Here is an 18,501-nt window from a genome sequence, read left to right as displayed (position 1 = left end):
TGGCCACTGACTGCTGTCACTGACAGAGCTGCACTGAGGGACGGCCACACGTTTCTGTTCCCACACAGAAATGCTGGGACTTGCCTTCTCCTCAATAACCATCAGTGGCATTTCCAAGGCCAGCAGGTACACTCAGACATGTCCAAAATCATCGTTACAGGGGGAAAACTGGGGTTGGCATCAGCTGTGACAAACATCAGGAAGAGCACAGGAGCAGAAATAGGGATTTCCCAGCTCCCTCCCAGGGAGAACAGTATCAGCACAGGGACAGAAAATGCTGATAGAACATCCTTTCCCACTGCTCCCTGTGCTCAGCTGGAGGTGGCATCCTTTAGCTTGTGCTCTTCTGTGGGTTTCCCCATGGAAATACTGCAGAGGGTCACAGAAGATTTACTAGCATGTTAAAAAGAAGCTGAAAACCCAGGAAGGATGACATTTGGGATAGGGACACAAGCAAATTCACACATCATATGACAGTTCAATATGGCTGCTGTGAGTATGCAGCATGGAGGACAGCTAGATTAAACTAGAATAGATTCCAAAACTGTTTGGCCTTATAACTGCAGGTAAGGTTAACAACCCTCACCAATTGAAAAATAAAGGGAAATCTGCTCAGAACTAATTTGGATCACCCTCCCTGCAGCCATTGGGTAGCACGACTCCTCGTCTCCACCAAACTACAAAAGTTTTACTGGAAATCTCTCATTTTCTGCTTCCTACCTGCACTCAAGTGACCTGTGTGATCTCTCTGAATGAACTGAGCTTTCCCTTCACAGCAGCTCTGCTCTTCACTTGCCAGCCTCGTGCCCTTGGCAATTTCCATCTGGCAGCGTTGGCCTGCTGAAGGAGAGGCTCTGTTCCAAACATGCCCACTTTGCAGCAGTGCCCCACGATGGGATGTTCTCCTGCCTGGACTAATCCCTTTGCTTCTCAGCTCCAGCTGCAGCCCACAAACCTGGCAGCTGTTCAGGAGCCTTTGCCATGGCACGGCCCCACCCAGCTGATTGCCAGCCTGGCAGCACAGTGGGCACACATTGCCAGCCCTGGCCGTTGTTTCCATCCCGCTGCAAGGAGCCCAGTTGTTCCCCAGTGTTCCTGCAGGAACCCAGGCCCAGGGGTCTGTGGGGTTTGCAGGGGCTCTCTTGGGGGTACCTGGGGGTGTCTGTGGCATTGGGGAGGGGGGCCTGAGCTCTGGGGGTGTCTCTGGGGCTCCTGCTCTTTTCCCCTCATATTTCCCATCCTTTTTCCTCTCACGCTTCACACCCTTTTCTCCTCACCTTTCTAGAGCTTTCTTGCTTCCTAAATACCACCTTTACACCATTTTGCAGTCTCCATTTTTTAACTCTTCCCCCCTTACCCCTCATTTTTGCTGCCTGTTTTCCTGTTTTTTTCTGCCCTTCCCCCCTGTTTTTTGCTGCCTTTTTTCCCAATTTTTTGCCATTTTTTCCCCCTCCATTTTTTTCTTCTGCCCTTTTTTGTCACCTGTTTTTGAGACCTTCTTTTTCACCCCTTTTCTACCAAACTTTTTTCCACCTTTTTTTTTTTTGCTGCCCTTTTGTGCCTCTTTTTATCCAGCCTTTGTGGCCCCTCGATATAAATCCCTCAATGGAATCAGTGGGGGTTTCTACCAATTTCAACCCTAAAAAAAAGGCACATAGAGATTCCTTGCCAATGTAAACTTAAAGATGATGAAAATTGAAGGTTTGCTCTCATTTCAAATCTATAAAATCCCATCACAACGAGTGTTCCCTGATCTATTTCAGCAAGAGAATGGGGATTCCCCATCCATTGATAGCCCTGAAATAATGGCCAAGGCAGGGCTCCTTTCCATTGATGCCCTCAGCATTGCAGGTGAATGGGGATTCCCCCAGGTGAAACACAGACAATAAGGGAAAATTAACCAGTTAAACAACTCCAGAATACACTTGGACAGAAATCCATTGAAAGGGAACCACACACCACTTGTCTGCCCTAATTAATTCCATCGGGCTTCCTTCACTAAAAACACTCTCAGAATTAAAAGTGGAGATGCCTGGTGTGTTACCTCAAAGCAGAGGAAGAGTCAGCATGGAAATGCTTCTTCTGCCATGGCAAACTCTCCTGGGAGCACTCCCAGAGCCTTGCAGGGCTCCCCTGGGAAGCTGCTGAACAAATGGGAAGAGTTGGGATGAGCAGAGCCCCAGAGAAATCCCAGCCCCACTGATGGAAAAGTCAGATTATCCAAGCAGCAACAGCAGCTGGAGTGTTTGCAAAAGAGCAGCTTTGTTCTGAACCCAGCTTAGGAGTTCTCCTCATGCACTAAGGGAGTCCCTCCATCTATTTGGACCTTTTCTATAGCACAGGCCACACAGCAGTTCAATGTGATCATGTTCTTCAACTTAATTATGCTTTAAAGTATCTAAACTTGATCTAGCTACTCATCAGTAGAGAATTTTATGTATTTTCAGAGTAAATCACCTTCCCTGGTCAAACACCAACCCTTCCCAAGGTTCAAGTACCTCTGTTTTCCACCACTAACTGCTCATTAGCCTTGTCTCAATTAAAAAACGTCTGTTAACCCCATTTTCCCACCACAGATTTGTCTGAGTCTCTCACCTCTCAGCAGTCCAAATTGGTTTAAATTTAGCAGAACCTTCTTCACACTTCCCAGCTCTTGCTGTCCATCTCTAATCCCTGTCCAACCTGCCAGTGCTCTCCCTGAACTGCTGACAAAGTGAATTACACAACATCAGTGCAGGACAACTCATTAATTGCTGAATGAAAATTAAATTAAGAGAAATTAAGAAGCTGATTTGGACCCAGCAGGACTGCATTGCTGGTGTTTGTGTAGCAAGAATTTCTATCTATTTTATTGCAAATTTAACTTGTTGAAACTAAAGTAGTCATATTTAAAATAGATTTTTCATTCCAGATGCAAGCAACGTGCTGCATGCCTTCCAGCCACACTTGCACTGAAAAAACCCCAAACTGCTCAGCCTGGGCTCACATCATGCCAGCAGTAGCTGTATTTCAAGATTCAGCAATAATGGAATTCATTCAGAAAATGAACAATTACAAAAATACTTTCACTCCAAGAACTGAGGAAGTTATGCATATCCTCAAAAAATTCAGTAATCACATTGTACTTTTGATTTTATTGAAATAAAATTCAAAAATACTTCTGGTCAATATTTGTTCATTTGATCCAATTACTCTTCCTGCAGTGTGCTATTTCTCCACCTGCCCCTGAAGGCAGCAGCATTTTCAGAACAAGAACTGCTCCCCACATATTGAACCCACTCAGCAATGGGAAAAAGGACATTTTAGAAATGTGGAAAATTGGAGCAGTGATTGGTAAAATGGGAGAGAGGTTTCGTAATAAAAGAAAACATCATTTGAGTCATGCATTCAACATCATTTTTCAGTTTTCTGGAATTGTACTAGCACTGGGAAAATCTCATTTCCACCCAAGACAGTGTGCAAACAGAAGCTTTTGCAGGTGAATTCACTCTGCTGAAGTGACACAGAATGAACAGAATGCTCCAAATTCAAACCTTTGGCCTCTTCTCCCCCATCCTGCTCGTGTGTCTGTGCTCCATCTCCCCAGCAGCCATGTCTGGTGCCAAGGCTCTCCCTGCCTTGCTCAGCTGCCAGTGAGCTCTGTGCTCTCAGGTAAATTCACCCCCAGGCTCTGTAAAATGCTCGAGGTGGGTCCTGCCAGGCCAGCCTGGGCACTGTAGGACTCGAGCAGCTTTGCCACCAGGTTCATGTCCACATCCAGGGCTGCCAGCTCAGCAGCCTCAGCTCCACAGTCAGGGCCAGCACTCTCACATGGGGCTGCTCCAACAGAACCTGCCTGCATGGAGTACAAAGAGAAAGCTTTATCAAATTGCATGAGCAGATTTAAGGGGAAAAAAAAAAAAAGGCAAACCACAGGAGAAAAGAAACAGCAATTGTGCAGCCAACAAAGTCCAGTACACTCCTGAGTCCTGACAGACAGGAATTCAGACACCAAATGTTCATGCCAGCTGAAACCGAGCAAAGGGCATCCCTGAGAATTCCAGAACACCTAAACAGCCTGAACAACACAGAAAACCTGACAAGTGGCGTTCGCTGCGTGGGCACCCCCCACCAACCCTTTCGGGGGGGGATCAGCTCACAGAAAACCTTACAAGCCTAAACAGCCGAGAAACCTCACACTACAGGAACTCACAAATGAAGCTGCAGCTGCTTGCCCTACTACTAAAAACAGAGAAAAGATGGGCAAACTAAAACTAAGCCTTGGAAAAGATGGGCAAATTCCAAGCTTAGGTAAGTTTCAGTTTATAAAAAATGTATGATGGTGCAGGTCCAGCACACTTTGCCTGCACGTGGGAAGGTTCCAATCCCATTACTCAGAATGGCCACCTGCAGCACATTTCCTGCTTGGAAATTACTGCTGCAAATCAGAGCCCAAGGCACACTCACCCCTCTCTTGTGGCTGCTGAAACTTTTCCCAACGTTGCTCTGTGCCAGCTCACGGTCCATCTCCTCCATGTACGCCTTGAGACTGCCCACGAGCTCCTCAGGAGACACCTTCTGCTCCTGCCTTCCATTCCCAGCATCCAGCTCTTCATCATCCTCAGCTGAGAAACCAAACTCCTCCTCTTCATCCACATCATCAGAATCCAGCTCCTCCGAGTCTGCCCCTGCACATGATTTGGTGTCAGTACAACAGCAAAGAAATCAGTGCTGGCTTTTGTTTCAAAGAAAGAAGCAATCTCACCTAAAATTCTGTCCAGGGCTTTGGTAAAAGAATCCACATCAAAGGTAACTTGGGATTCATCAGATGACCTGAAATATAAAAATATTTTTAAAGAAATAAAGCTTCTATGCTTGCCTAAGCCTGACACAGGCACAAGCCATAATGATGTCTCTCAAGACAGGATTGAAGTTGGGACATTTGAATTTAAAAGTCCGCAGAAGTTTGAAGCCTGTGTGCATTAGACATCAAACAGTGAGTGGAAGAATTCTTGGCAGAAAAAGAGAAAAATTGTGAAGACCACAAAACCCAACTGAGGGACAGAGAGCAGCTCAGCTTGCAGCACTTGAACCTGCACCAGTGCCAGAGTGGCACCAAGCTGATTTAAAGCAAGTACAGGGTCACTGCTCTGCCTTTGCTTCAGGCCCTGCTCAGCACAGCACCTTCAAACTCTGATTCTCTGCATCACAGAACCAAGCACAGGGCTGCAGCACAGTGCAACATTCCACACCAGAGCCAAACTCCAGGTGCTACTACCATGGCATTTCTGCTCCTTCCTGCGTGGACACTTTGGACACAAAAGCCTTCATGCTCTCAGCAACTGTTTCCAAGTCATAGTTTTGCTCCTCCTCATTTGGGGAAGGAAGGGACTCATTTCTTGTCTCCTTCAGCATCTGATCCAGAGCACCTGGTGTCATATCCAGCCAGCTGTCATCTGCAAGGACACAGCACAGATCTGTTACTCTGCACAAGCCTGCTGGCCCACAGGCCCAAACCAGCTGACTGACAGGGCTGCAACCATCCTGCAGCTCAGTTCTGCAGTTCAGCTCTTGTGCTGCTCCTGGCTCACACACAGCAAAGGCACAGAGAGGCTGAGAAGAACTGAGTGCAGATTTCTTGTCACTACTTACAAACTCTGCTTTGCAGAGCTCAAACTCAGAGAGACCATTCAGTCACTGGGAAGCCTTTGGCCACTCAGTGGAGGAAGAAAGGCTCACTCTAAACTGGGAGAGCCAATCCAGTGTTTAGTCTTGAGGAAGGCTGGATTTGCTCTCCCTTCACAGCTGTCAGCATTGCCCCTCTCCCCCCACAAATAACCATCTGTAACAGGAATAATTCCCCATCCAGCTCACCATCCTCTGCAGGAAGACAAGCTGCTTCTCTCTCCAATTCCTTCAGATCAATGGGGGTTGTCTGTAGTAGTGCCAGGATTTCATCACCTGGGCTCACTTCATCACAGCTGGAAGAAAAACCAAACTCAATTTACTGAAATGGATTCAATGGGATCACATGCTCTGCATTCAGGTTTTCACTTGAACTCTTCATTTTTCCTTCTGTGCAAACACATCAAAAAGGGAAATGAATCTGGGGGAAGTACCAGAGCACTACACAGAGCATTGGCCAGAACAGGACACAGTCAGTCCCTGCAACTCCCAGCTGATGGCTCCAAACCCATTGGTCATGGCTCTTTTTCTTTACATTTCATTTGCCTTGGTAAATATTAAGATTACCAGATCCCAAACACCACAGACTGGAAACTCAAAAAATAACATCAAGATATTATGGGCTGGCAAAGCCTCAGATATTTCTGTAGTGATTTAGCTTTTGGATTTGATCTTCCAGAGAAATCCACAGCCAGCTCCTTGAGCAAAGGAGACAGATTACCCTGTATTCATTATTCACTGGCACTGCTTTTCAATGAAACTTTTCTACACTTTCTACAGTCAACCAAGCAAAAATTGCATTGCAGTCACCACTTGGAATCCACTTGGAAGAGCTCAGCATTTCACAAAACCAAGATAAAAGAGTTACTCAAGCCAGAACTTCTCCCAGTGGAGCATTCCAGAGGAATTAGTACTTGTATGTCCTGGCCACAGCTCCCATGTTCAATGTGCAGTGGAGAAAAGGGTTCAGGTGTTTGTGACAAGGATTTCAAAGGTCACTTACAGGATTTGTAGGGTATATGACACTCATGAATTTCAAGCAGCTCTCACCTTTCCAGCACTGCAACAGATTGCTGGAAGTGATCTTCTGCCATGTGCAACAGCTCCAGGTACTTGGCTGATCCTTCCATTTCTCCCTATTGAATGCAAGTCACAGCCATGAACCCAAACAATTCCAGGCTTCCTAAGGGTGACTGTTGGTCACACAGAAATGCTGAGAGAACCAGAACAACTAAAACCTCTTGGCCATGGGCACTTGTAACTCAATACAGCCAAGGGGCACTCCTGTGTTTGAAGCATATTAAAGGATATTAACCTAAGAATCTCAATAAAGTTGTCCAATAGTATAACCTTCAAGTAGGTAGTCAATTTATGTCCAATTTATTAACTTCAAAGAAGTAGTCAAAGGCATCTTTAAAAAAAAAAAACCCACAGAACCTCACCAAAACCCCCAGAAGTCACAAAACCCACACACACATAAAAATTACACTTGCATGGGCCCAGATAGGTCTATGGTGTTATGTATGGATCTTGAAGAATATTGAATTCTAGAGGGGTGGAAATGAAATGGAAACCAGTGAAATCAGTTACACCTCACACAATCACATATAGGGGTTTTCTTCACTCAAGTGTATTTCTCCCCTTGCTTTAGATGAATGAATCAATCCCCACATCTTGCTTTTTCCTTTTTAATTTCCAAAATAAATTCCTTTCAAAGGAGAACAACCTGCACATGTCCCCTTTAAACACATTAATTCATTTCCCACAGAGATAAGGATTCAAGCTCCTTACACCAGTTCAAGGGTTAAAATGTATTTTCCCTGCAATGTTGAAAAGCCACACACACTGAAATAATCACAGACCTTGAAATAATCCTTCTCCTTCAAGCTCCTGAGGAATCTCTCCCACAGGGGACCCCTTAACACATTTCTCTTGGCGTCAGGAGCCACTTTACTGCTCTTGGAGCACAACATTTCAAAGCCATGAGCCTGCAGACAAAAGATGCAACAACAAGAGGTTCTCAAGGTGGGACAGACTTTGCTCACATTTCTCTGGACAAGCAGGCAACCTCCAGACAAGGACCCATTCCCTGGACATGCATGAGCCAAGGCCAAAATGCCCCAGGAATCATTACCAGCTTCATGCCCAGCTCGCAGGCTCTGTACTGAGGATGAGCTGGGGCGGGCAGGGTGTATCCACTGCGTCTGTCTGGAACAAACTGCTGCTGCACCAGCTGTGCATACAAACACCGAGTGAAAGTCACCTGCAACAGCCAGAGCAGAAACAAACACTCCCTGCAGCGGGACTGGGCTGGGGACAGCCAGCAAACTCCCTCCAGGTCACCAGAGTGCCTTTGAAGGCACCCATATTACAGGCATTGCTTGCGACTGCATTCAAAATATATCTTAGAAAGATTTTTCTGATAAATTGCTTTTCAGGCTTTACAACGTTTGTTCCAAATTGAAATCCCCAAGCAAATATAAACTTTAGTATTCTAAATACATTACAAAAAATCCTTGATAGTCTGGAAAATCCCCATTTGAACTGCAACACGTTTCATTAAATATATCTTGTTTCCTTAACAACAATAACACCACGTTTCTCTTCAACTAGAGAAGTGCTTCAGGATAACCAAGATATCCTAACTGCTTCAGAACATCACAGGCATTAAAAAGCAGCATTTCAGGTGTCACATGCTACCTCTGCTGGTTCCTGATCCTAAGAAAACGTTCTCAACCCCCTCACTCTGTCTGCTCCCTCAAACAATAAGAAAGTATGAGCCTGACACTCCAGGTACACACTTGCAATCCATTTTGGTGTTGTGTTCCAGCCCTTTTTAGAATCTTGGAGTAGGGCAAAATAATTAAACAAATTTCTGCTAATGACCAAATAAATTATTTCCATTTTAATTCATTCCATTAGCAGCCATCCATATCCAGGTGAACGCATCTGCTCATTATTTCACCTGTACTAGACAAAACCGGGGTCCTTACAGAGCCGGCAACACTCCAGCCCTGAGCATTCCCTTCCCCCAGGGACACTTCTGAATCCATGTCTGCTGGGGTTTTTTTAAAATTCATAAACTCATAAAAAGTCTAAGGTTAGAAGGGACCTTTAAGATCAACACCTGGTTCCAACAGCCTTGCCACAGGCAGGCACACCTTCCACCAGCCCAGGCTGCTCCAAGCCCCATCCAACCTGCCCTTGGACACTTCCAACATGTCTGGGATGGGGAAACACCTCCAAGGATGGGCCATGGTAAGACAGGACCTTCAGAGCACAGGCATTGACCCTTGGCAGCCCTCCCACTAAAGCAGCTCAGCAGCACCCGCCTTACCTGGCTGCCAGCCCCGGCAACTCCCTGCTCATCTCCCGCAGCAGCTACACAATGAACCACTCATCCTCCACGTTATCCCCGAACACCGCGGGGCCGCCCAAGTGCGCCGGGATCTCGCCTGCACGGGGCACAGAGAGGAGAGGCGGCTCAGCAACGCCGTGCCCGGGAACAGATTGTCCACACGGGCTGCGGAGTCTCCCTCACTGCGGATATCCCAGACCCTGCTGGCAGAATCTTGTGTCCTGTGCTCGGGGACGGCCCGGCTGCAGCAGGGAGGCGGCACCAGATGCCTCACTGGGTTAACCCGTGCTGTGACACCGAGAGTCGGGGAAGCCGCCCGGTCCCCCCTCACACGCTCCCGGTTCGAGCCCGCTTGATACCCCTCACACGCTCCAGGTCCCCGGGACCCCCATCCACAATCCCGCTTCCCGGCCCCCGGATTCCCCTCAAACGATCCCTGTTCCTCCTCAGGCGCTCCTGGTTTCTGGCCGCCGGGTTCCCCCCACACACTGCCGGTTCCCGGCCGCCGGACTCTCCTCAAAAGATCCCAGTTCTCAGCCGCCGGTTGCCCCTCACACTCTCCCGGTCCCCACACACACTCTCCCGATTCCCTGCTGTCGGATCCCCCTCACACGATCCCGGTTCCCCCTCAGATACTCCTCAGACACGGCCGCCGGATCTCCTCACACCTCCCCGGTTCCCCCTCACACGCCCTCGGTTCCCGGTCACCGGGTCCTCCTCACACGGCCCAATTCCCTTTCACACGCCGCCGGTTCCCTGCCGCCGTATTACCCTCAAAAGATTTCGGTTCCCGGCCGCCAGGTATCCTTCACACACTCCCTGTTCCCCCTCACAAGCTCCCGGTTCCCGGCCGCCCGATCCCCTTCAAACGATCCCCCCGCTTTTCCCTCAGAGGCCCCTCGATTCCGGCCGGCGGGTTCCCCTCACACCCCCTCGGTTTCCGCTCACACACCGCCGGGTCCCCCTCACACTCTCCCGGTTCCCCCTCAGACGCTCCTCGATTCCGCCCGCCGGGTTCCCCCCACAACCCCCAACTTTCCCCTCACACGCTCCCGGTTCCCGACCGCCGGGTCCCCCTCAGGAGCCCTCAGTTCCCGGCGCCGGGTCCCCTATCACAATCTCCAGGTTTCCCCTCACTCTCTCGCGGTTCCCGGCCGCCAGGTCCCCCTCCCAGTCTCCCCGGCTCCGGGAGCTCCTCCCGCCGCGCCTCCCGGCCCGCTCCCGGCTCACCGCGGCCCGGCACGTAGCGCAGGCGGAACGGCTGCCGCTGGCACACGCAGGCGGCCAGGAGCGGGGCCAAGCGCACCAGGGCCAGCTCAGCGCAGCGCCGCAGCAGCGCCTCGCCGCCCGGGCCCGCCGCCGCCGCCGCCAACAGCCGGGAGCGCACCGCGACCTCGGGCAGCGCCGGCCGCCGCAGCGCCTCCATCGCGCCGGGGCCCAAAGCGCTCCGCCTACGGGGAGGAGCGGCGCGATGGCGGCGGCGGGGCGGCGGCGCTGAGGGTGATATCGCGATACGCGCGGAAACCGGTGCAGCCGTGAGTGGCCGCCGCTGCCCCGGTGCCCGGCGCGGCCCCGAGCCCCAGCGCGGTCCCGGTCGCGATCCCCCGGCCCCGCTCCCGGGCCTGCCGCCCGCGCTGCCTCCAGCACCGAGCAGGGCCCCGGGACGGCCCGGTCACCCCTGTCCCCGACGGGAGATGATTCCCGACATTCCCGGGATATCCCGGATTCCTGAGCACCGGTCCCGGACGGACAGCGGCGGGACCGAACGCGATTAAATCCCTGTAACTGGCTCTTATCCCCTGACCCAAGAGTTGGGTCAGTTCTGACTTACTCGGCTCGTTTACTCTTGTTCTATTTAATTTCATTCAATGTAATTAATCTACAGCGATAATGGCGTAATCTCTGCTTTTAGGGAGGTGTACCTCAATTCGCAGCATCTTAGGTTTAAGTTTAGCTGATTTTGATCCAGCTGTTCTGTTGGTATAGGGTCAAATTGCCAAGGCCAAGATACTTGAATAGAGTTTTGAGGCAGAAAGCATCTGGGTTTGTTGGCAATTTTCCAACCAGGTAGAGCCAGGGCCTGGTCAGAGCCCAGACCCTCATTGGGAGGGTCTCCCTCACATACCTCAAAAACAAATCTCTCAATAATAGCAGCTATGAGATGCCCCAAACACAGCAAACAGCTGGAGGGCTCCTGTGAGCATACCTGGGGCTGTGTCTGATTGCCACAGAGCAGGAGCAGCCTTGCCCTCAGCAGGTCACAGCCCTGTGCCATGAGGATGTGGCACAAAAGGGTCGGGAAAGACCACAGGACCTCAGCTCAGATGAGGCTTTTGACAGAGCCCAGAGATCTCATCCTGGAACTCTGAAAACACAGGAAAACCATGAGACAGCCCTGGGTGAAGGCACAGCAACCCTGCTGGAACAAGAGAAGGGACTAAAGGCTGAGCAGGCAGTGCAGGGAACGGCTGCAGACAGCCTGTTCAAAGAGATGCACCTGCAGCTGGAGAGCAAAACAGAGAGAGCCCAAAGTGACACCATGTCTTGTGGGTTGTCACACAGAGATATGTCAAAGTTCATGAAAAGCCAGCTATAAATAAGGTAATGGTGTCTTATGAATAATGCCTGTTATAAAAATGAGTGAATTCACATGATGGAACCAATCTATCAGCAGTGACTGTCTCAAGAACTGGAGACAATATTCTTCCAGCATTCCTGTATCCACAGCAATGAAACACTGAACAGCTTACAATGGATAACAGCCATAATGTGGAACAACCACCCACTCTCCTGTGTTATCTGTGGGAGATAAACCAGAAGAGATCACAATCAATGATCCTGTCAGGCAGTGCAGCACTGACACCTGTGCAATCTGTGAGAGGATCAAGGGCCCAACAAACTGTATCTTCTTCTATCCAAAAGCAGGTGTTTATCAGTGTTTCATCACAGCTGTTTGAGTGGGATCTGTCTTATCTCTAGAAGGAAAGAACCACATCTTGCAATGCGAACAAACATATTTAAGCAAAATTAACTTGGGACTTAAAATCAATTGCAGAGTAATTCAATGTCACATCAATAGAATTAGAGGTACACTGAAGAGAACTTAAAGTTAACATCTTTAATACGGAATAAAAATTGATCTTAACAAAACTTGAATAGAACATGAAATGGCTTAAAGTGAAGAAGAATGAAACACGACCTCCTCCAAACTCAGCAACACTCAAACCTGACAGAAATCCACCTCGACATAAATGAGTCTTGATAAAATTAATTCAATAGAGTAATAAAATATAACATTACTCAGATCTAACTTGGTTTAATCTTACCAACACTAAAATCATATTCAAATAGAACTGAACCAAGAATCAATGTCCTTAAAAGTTCTGGTTACTACGAAATGTAACCTGTTCTTATGGTATTAATACCAAAAGACACTGAAAATGTGAACCAAGCGTGGCTGAAATCATGGCCTGATGGATTTACTGGAGGGATTAGAAAATGTAACAAATAACTTGACCCTATGTAATTTAACATTGAGAAAATTTTAAGGAATCAGAAATTTAGTAAAACCTTTAAAGCACAATTTTGCCAAAAGAAACAACAAAGTAGAATTTGGCAAAGTGTCCAAGAGATCGGGAGCCTCTCGAGATTGTATTTAGTGTAATACCATGTGGTAAATGTTATCAGCATTTCTGTTAAAGAAATTAGATTGTGTTATGCTGCACATGATAATAACGAAGCACTGCATGTTCCGCTTTGAATCTCTCCAGTAACAATCCTCAGAGAAATCAGAGTCCACGAAAAACACAAGATTAACTTCAAATAAGGATTTCAGCACTCGTTTACGGCATTCTAGGACACGTTCCGTGAGGCTTCAGTGCCCAGGGGCAGTCAGAGCCCTTCGGCAAATGCCGGGTGTTCGCCCCGCCGCAGGGCTGGGGAGCCACGGGGGGAGTGAGTTCGCCCGGGGCCAAGCGGAGCCGCCGGGCAAAGCCGAGCCCCGGGAGCGGGGAAAGCGCCGGCGGCAGCGAGGGCAAAGCCGAGCGGGGAGAGCCGAGCTGGGACCCGCCCGGGGCTCGGGGTGAGGCGGGGCAGCCCCGCGCCTGCCGCCACCGCAGGGGGTTTGCACTGCGCTCAGCCGGGCCCAAGGGACTCGGGTTCACATCCCGCAATCCGGGCCGGCAGCGACGGGAGGCGGCGGAACGGTGAAGGAACCGATCCCGAGAAGGTGGCGGGGAGCGCCGGGGAGAGGGGCCGGGGCGGGGTCGGGGCGGGACGAGGGAGCAAAACGGCCCCGCCTCCGAGCCGCGATTGGCTGCGCTCCCGCCGCTGATTGGTCAGATCGACCCAAATCCCTCCCACAGTGACGCTATCTGAATAAACCGGAGGCGGCATGATCTCCCCATTGTCACCGGAGGCGCAGCGGCGATAGCGCCCAGAGCCCGGGCAAGGCGATAATAGAGCTTGAAAGCGGCTTCAGCACAGGTGCGACTCGCGCTCGGTTTTGCCTCAGCTCGGGGTTCTGGCGAGTTCCGTGTGCCGGATTTCTCCATGTGCCCAGGCAGGAGCCGCAGCGGCCGTGCCGGCGCTCGGTGTGCCCGGGCTCCGAGGCGCCGATGCAGGGAATCATGCGGGGCACAATGGTGAGCAGCCCGGGGCTGCTGCTTCTCGCCCCTCGGCAGGCGGACTCCGAGCCGCAGCTGCCCCGGGCCAGCAGCAGCCGGCAGCTCCCTGTCCTGGGGCGAGGCCGCCACGAGCCGGGCCGGCAGTGTTGCTGTCAGGAGCGCGGGCAGCGGCCGGAGAGGCTTGGAGTGCGGCCGTCCGGGAGCAGGGGTGGCGGGGAGGAGGGTGTGGGCAACGGCATTGCGAGGAGCGGGGCCACGCCGAAAGGCGGCCTGAGTATCGCCCTGGCGGCAGCTCCGACCTCCCAACCGCAGGCGTTGGTGCCCGAGGGGCGGGGCCGGCGGCGGGCCTCCCTTTGTGCCGTCTCAGGGCAGAGATTTTTTTTTCTTTGAGGCAGATAATTTTATTACTCTTCTCTCTCCTTCAACTTTTCATACGATTACAGTGACTTTAATATTTGTTTGCTTTACTGTGGAGTCTTTTGTTTGATATCAATTAGAACTATATCTCTCCATACTTTTAAGTCTTAGAGAAAAAAGTCTTTTTTCCATAGTTTTATCCGAGGGTTTTAGCTTTAAGATTAAGGCATTTCTTTATCTCTCTTGTTTGGGATTCGATGTCTTCGTTACCGTCTCAGAAGCTGTACAGCTTTTAGTAGCTAAAACTTTGGCATCGCTTTTCTAAATACCTCCCGTGCAAATCGAAAACAGGTGGATATCGTCGAGAACTGGAATACACTTTTGTCTGCCTGGGCTGCAAAGGCACGGTGGGAGGGGACGGCCGCTGCGAATCCTGTGCGAAAACCCCGCGCTAAGGAAAAGGGACCCACGTCGGAGGACCTGCAGAAGAACCTCAGCCCCCGGGGAAGCGACTCCTGCCGGTCTCCCCCGCCGCGGGCCGCGCCCCTCCGCTCTCCCCCTGCGCTGCACGGCCCGGCCATCGCCACCGGCCGGGGCTCGGCTCGGCACGCCCATCAGCGCACCGCGGGTGAAGGCAGGACCCTCGCTGCTTTCAACGCTGGTTGGGCAAAACGGGCAAAACCCGGTCCCACATCCACAGCGGAACCTGACTCCGGCCGTGCCGGGCCGGTGGGTGTGACCAGGCCGGGACCGAAACGGCGGCGGCACCGGGTCCCAGCGAGGCGGCGGCTCCAGCCCAGGTGGGACCGCGGTCGGTGCTGCCCCAGCTCGGGGCTCGCTGCGGGCGGAGGGGGCCGCGCTGAGGGCCGGGGGGTTCTGGCGAGTTCCTGGTGCCGGCTTCCCCCGTGTGCCCCCTGCGCTGGGATCGCAGCCGAGGGAGCGGCTGCCCGCGCTCTCCTCCGTGCCCGGATGGCCGGGATGGAGCCGGTGCCGCGGCAGCGATGGCTCATCGCGGCTGCTCTCGCTAGGACGGAGGCGGCTGCTCCGTGCCCGGCACCGTTCCCGCCCGTGCGGCACCGGGCTCGGGGCCGCTGCTCGGGCGGGAGGTGTCCGTGCCCGGCTCGGGGCTGGCACGGCATGAACTTGAACCCAGTGCCTCAGAGCCTGAAGCGCTGCAGGCGCCGGGTGCGGGCACAAAGCGGCGCATCCTGGCTGCTCCGGGGCCGAGGCTTCTCGGCGCTGCGCTCTGTGCCGGGAGCCGCTCCGTGTGCCCAGGCAGGAGCCGCAGCGGCCGTGCCGGCTGTGCTGGAATTTAGTGCCAGCCTTTTCTTTCCTCCTCCTCCTCCCTTATTTTCTCTTTTCGAATTTAAATCGTCCTCAGCTTCCTCCTTATTTCCTTCCTCTCTGGCCTTCCAAGTCCTGTTTCCCAGACCTTGCTCTTTCCTTATACTCTTGATAACCCTATCGCCACTTAAAGCTTTGTTGGATCCTTGTTTTTCTGCCTTCTGGAACTCAGGCAGTGAAGTGCCACAAGCCTGCAGCCACATTGCTTCTCATTCAGCTTAAACTCAATGGATGTTTTTGGTTTGGTGGTTGGTATTGTTTTTTAGCATTCTTGGAGAAGCTACATGGGAAAGAAGAGAAGAGAAATAGGCTAGAGCACCACTGGCACAGTAATAGATATTTTGCTCTTCCTCTTTTCTTTATAAAAATACATGTAGGTAAGAAAAACTTTTTAACTGTATGGTTTGGGACAAACACTCTTTTCCCCCTTTCTTTGGAGGAGATATGCAAGTCCTGAGACCCTGGGCCAATGGTCCCTCCATTTTATTTATGTTTTTACAGTTAAACAAGGGGCAGATGAGATTGACAAGGAAGATACAACTAAGGAGCTCACTGGCCAGCAGTCTCCAAACTCTTTGGGTGATGCCAAGAGCAGTAGGGGGTGAAGGCTGCTTACCAGTGTGAGATTAATCCACAATAACCTGCTCACTGACATCAAAGTCACTGCTTAGAAACCACTTGTTACTTCTATGAGGTGCAGGAGCTGGAGGGTTTTACAAAGCCTGGGCAGAATGATGAATAATATTCCTGTCAGATTTCTGCTTCTCTCCTTGTGCCAGCAAGAGGAACCCATCCTCGTTCAGGGTTTTGTTCCTGTGTGACAGTGTGTAGTTCAGAGCTAAAGCCGTGCCCAGGAGCGTTCATTATTCAATCTGCGCTGCCCCCTCAGCCGTGTGAGCTCTGAGCAGTGCGCTGGGCAGTGGGGCCGAGCCAATTTCGGGCAGTCGGGCTCGGAGCTTCAAGGGTTTGGAGTCAAGAGCGGAGGCTGAGCTCGGTCTGTGGTCAGAGAGGGGAGACACCTTCCTGTGCAGGGAACGCTTTCCCAGCCGGGTTTGCTCTCCTGACAGCTCCAGTCTCGCCTCTGCAAGAGCAGAGCACGCTGTGCCCCCAGGGCTTTGCCGCTGGCAGCACTGGGAGAGATCCTGGGAACACTTAACATTACTCAAATATAACTGTGCTTAATCTTGCCAACACCAAAATCGTATTAAAATAAAACATAGCCGAATTTACAATCAATATCCTTAAAAGTGCTGAGTATTACAAAATGAAACTTATTCTAATGCTATTAATACCGAAAGGCACTGAAAATGAACTAAGCATGGTTGCAATAACGACCTGATGGATTTACTGGAGGGATTAGAAAAGTGTGACAAACAATTTGACCCTATGTAATTTTACATGGAGAAAACTCATGGTCGCCAGAAATTTTATGGAATCGTAAATTTACTAAGACCTTTTAAAGTGCAATTGTACCAAAGGAACAATGTAGAATTTGGCAAACTGTCGAACAAACAGGGAGCTTCTCGAGACTGTATTTTGTGTAATAGCATATCAGCATTTCTGTTAAAGAAATTAGATTGTGTTATGCCGCACACGATAAAAATCATGAGGCACTGGATTTACCGCTCTGGATCTCTCCAGTAACAATTCTCAGAGAAATCAGAGCTCCCGAAAAACACAAGATTAACTTTAAATAAGCATTTCAGCACATATTTACCGCATTCTAGGACACGTTCCGTGAGGCTTCAGTGCCCAGGGACAGTCAGAGCCCTTCGGCAAATGCCGGGGGTTCGCCCCGCCGCAGGGCTGGGGAGCCACGGGGGGAGTGAGTTCGCCCGGGGCCAAGCGGAGCCGCCGGGCAAAGCCGAGCCCCGGGAGCGGGGAAAGCGCCGGCGGCAGCGAGGGCAAAGCCGAGCGGGGAGAGCCGAGCTGGGACCCGCCCGGGGCTCGGAGGCGGCTCCAGCCCAGGTGAGACCCGCGCTCGGTTGTGCCTCGCCGCGGGTGGAGGGCGCTGCGGTGGGGGGGGGGGGTTGGGGGGTTCTGGTGAATTCCTCGTGCCAGGTCCCCCCCTAGACAGGTGAGGAAAATGGAATGCTTAGTGTTTTTGAAAGGTCAATAATAACAATGGTTATAATAATAATGGGATGTAAAAGGGAATAGTACTTAGAGCACTGGGTGCTCCTGGTCAACAGTGAAAGAACACACCGGGGTAAACTGACAATGTTATATTTATACAGTTACCTCGGTGAGGTACATGCATATTCTGGGATTTGATGTATTATTCAGAACTTTTTTCCAACTTTCTGATGTTTTGGTATCTTTTTTGTCTGACTTCTTCACACTCCTATCTGCATGACTTCCTGCATTTGCGGTCAATGTATTTTATTTCTTCTGGTCCCTCCATCCTGCTGTTTCGCATTCTCTGACAAGATTTTAGTATGTTCTCTTTAATTTTAACATGGTGGTCTCTAATTGTTCTCTGGTGCTTTGGTTTCCGTCACCGTTATTTTATCTTGGACAGGTTGGTCAGTGGATGGCCTTGCACTGTTTTTAGTCACACAAATGTCTTTTTCACAGTGTTTTGCTAAGGTCTATAACACAGTACATTCACCACACTATCATTTCCATAAGTGGTACATAGAAACTATATTTATTACATTACAATTTCTATGGGCAATATGGTGCATACTTAAGCTGACAGATTATATGTTATTAACAGACAGCTAAAAAGAGTTAGAATTGATACTACATCTAAATTATTCTAATCACTGAGAACATGCATAGGTTCATACATAAATGCGAAAGCCAAAATTACCGGGCAATTTTTCCCACAGGCAGGGAGCCGCAGCGGCCGTGCCGGCGCTCGGTGTGCCCGGGCTCCGAGGCGCCGGGGCAGGGAATCATGCGGGGCACAATGGTGAGCAGCCCGGGGCTGCTGCTTCTCGCCCCTCGGCAGGCGGACTCCGAGCCGCAGCTGCCCCGGGCCAGCAGCAGCCGGCAGCTCGCAGGCGCTCTCAGCGCCCGGCCCGGCACGGAGCTGGGCTGCAGCGGCTGCAGAGCCACAGGGGCCGCGGCTGCGGCCATCGCAGAGCTCCCGGAGGCTGCGCTTGTCTCCGCACCTGCTGCCGCACCTCTGGGCAGCGGCGACAGCGC

General features: G+C 51.0%; 1 pseudogene; it reads right to left on the bottom strand.

Annotated features, from left to right (window-relative positions):
• LOC132076541 (protein ecdysoneless homolog) overlaps nt 1–10,448 on the bottom strand; it is a 153,621-nt pseudogene extending 143,173 nt beyond the window's left edge.
• Nucleotides 10,449–18,501: the final 8,053 nt, after the last annotated feature.

This window comes from Ammospiza nelsoni, chromosome 8 (assembly GCF_027579445.1).
Source record: "Ammospiza nelsoni isolate bAmmNel1 chromosome 8, bAmmNel1.pri, whole genome shotgun sequence".
NCBI classification, from domain to species: domain Eukaryota; kingdom Metazoa; phylum Chordata; class Aves; order Passeriformes; family Passerellidae; genus Ammospiza; species Ammospiza nelsoni.
Note: the sequence above shows the minus strand (reverse complement) of the source record. Positions and strands in the feature narration are given on the sequence as shown.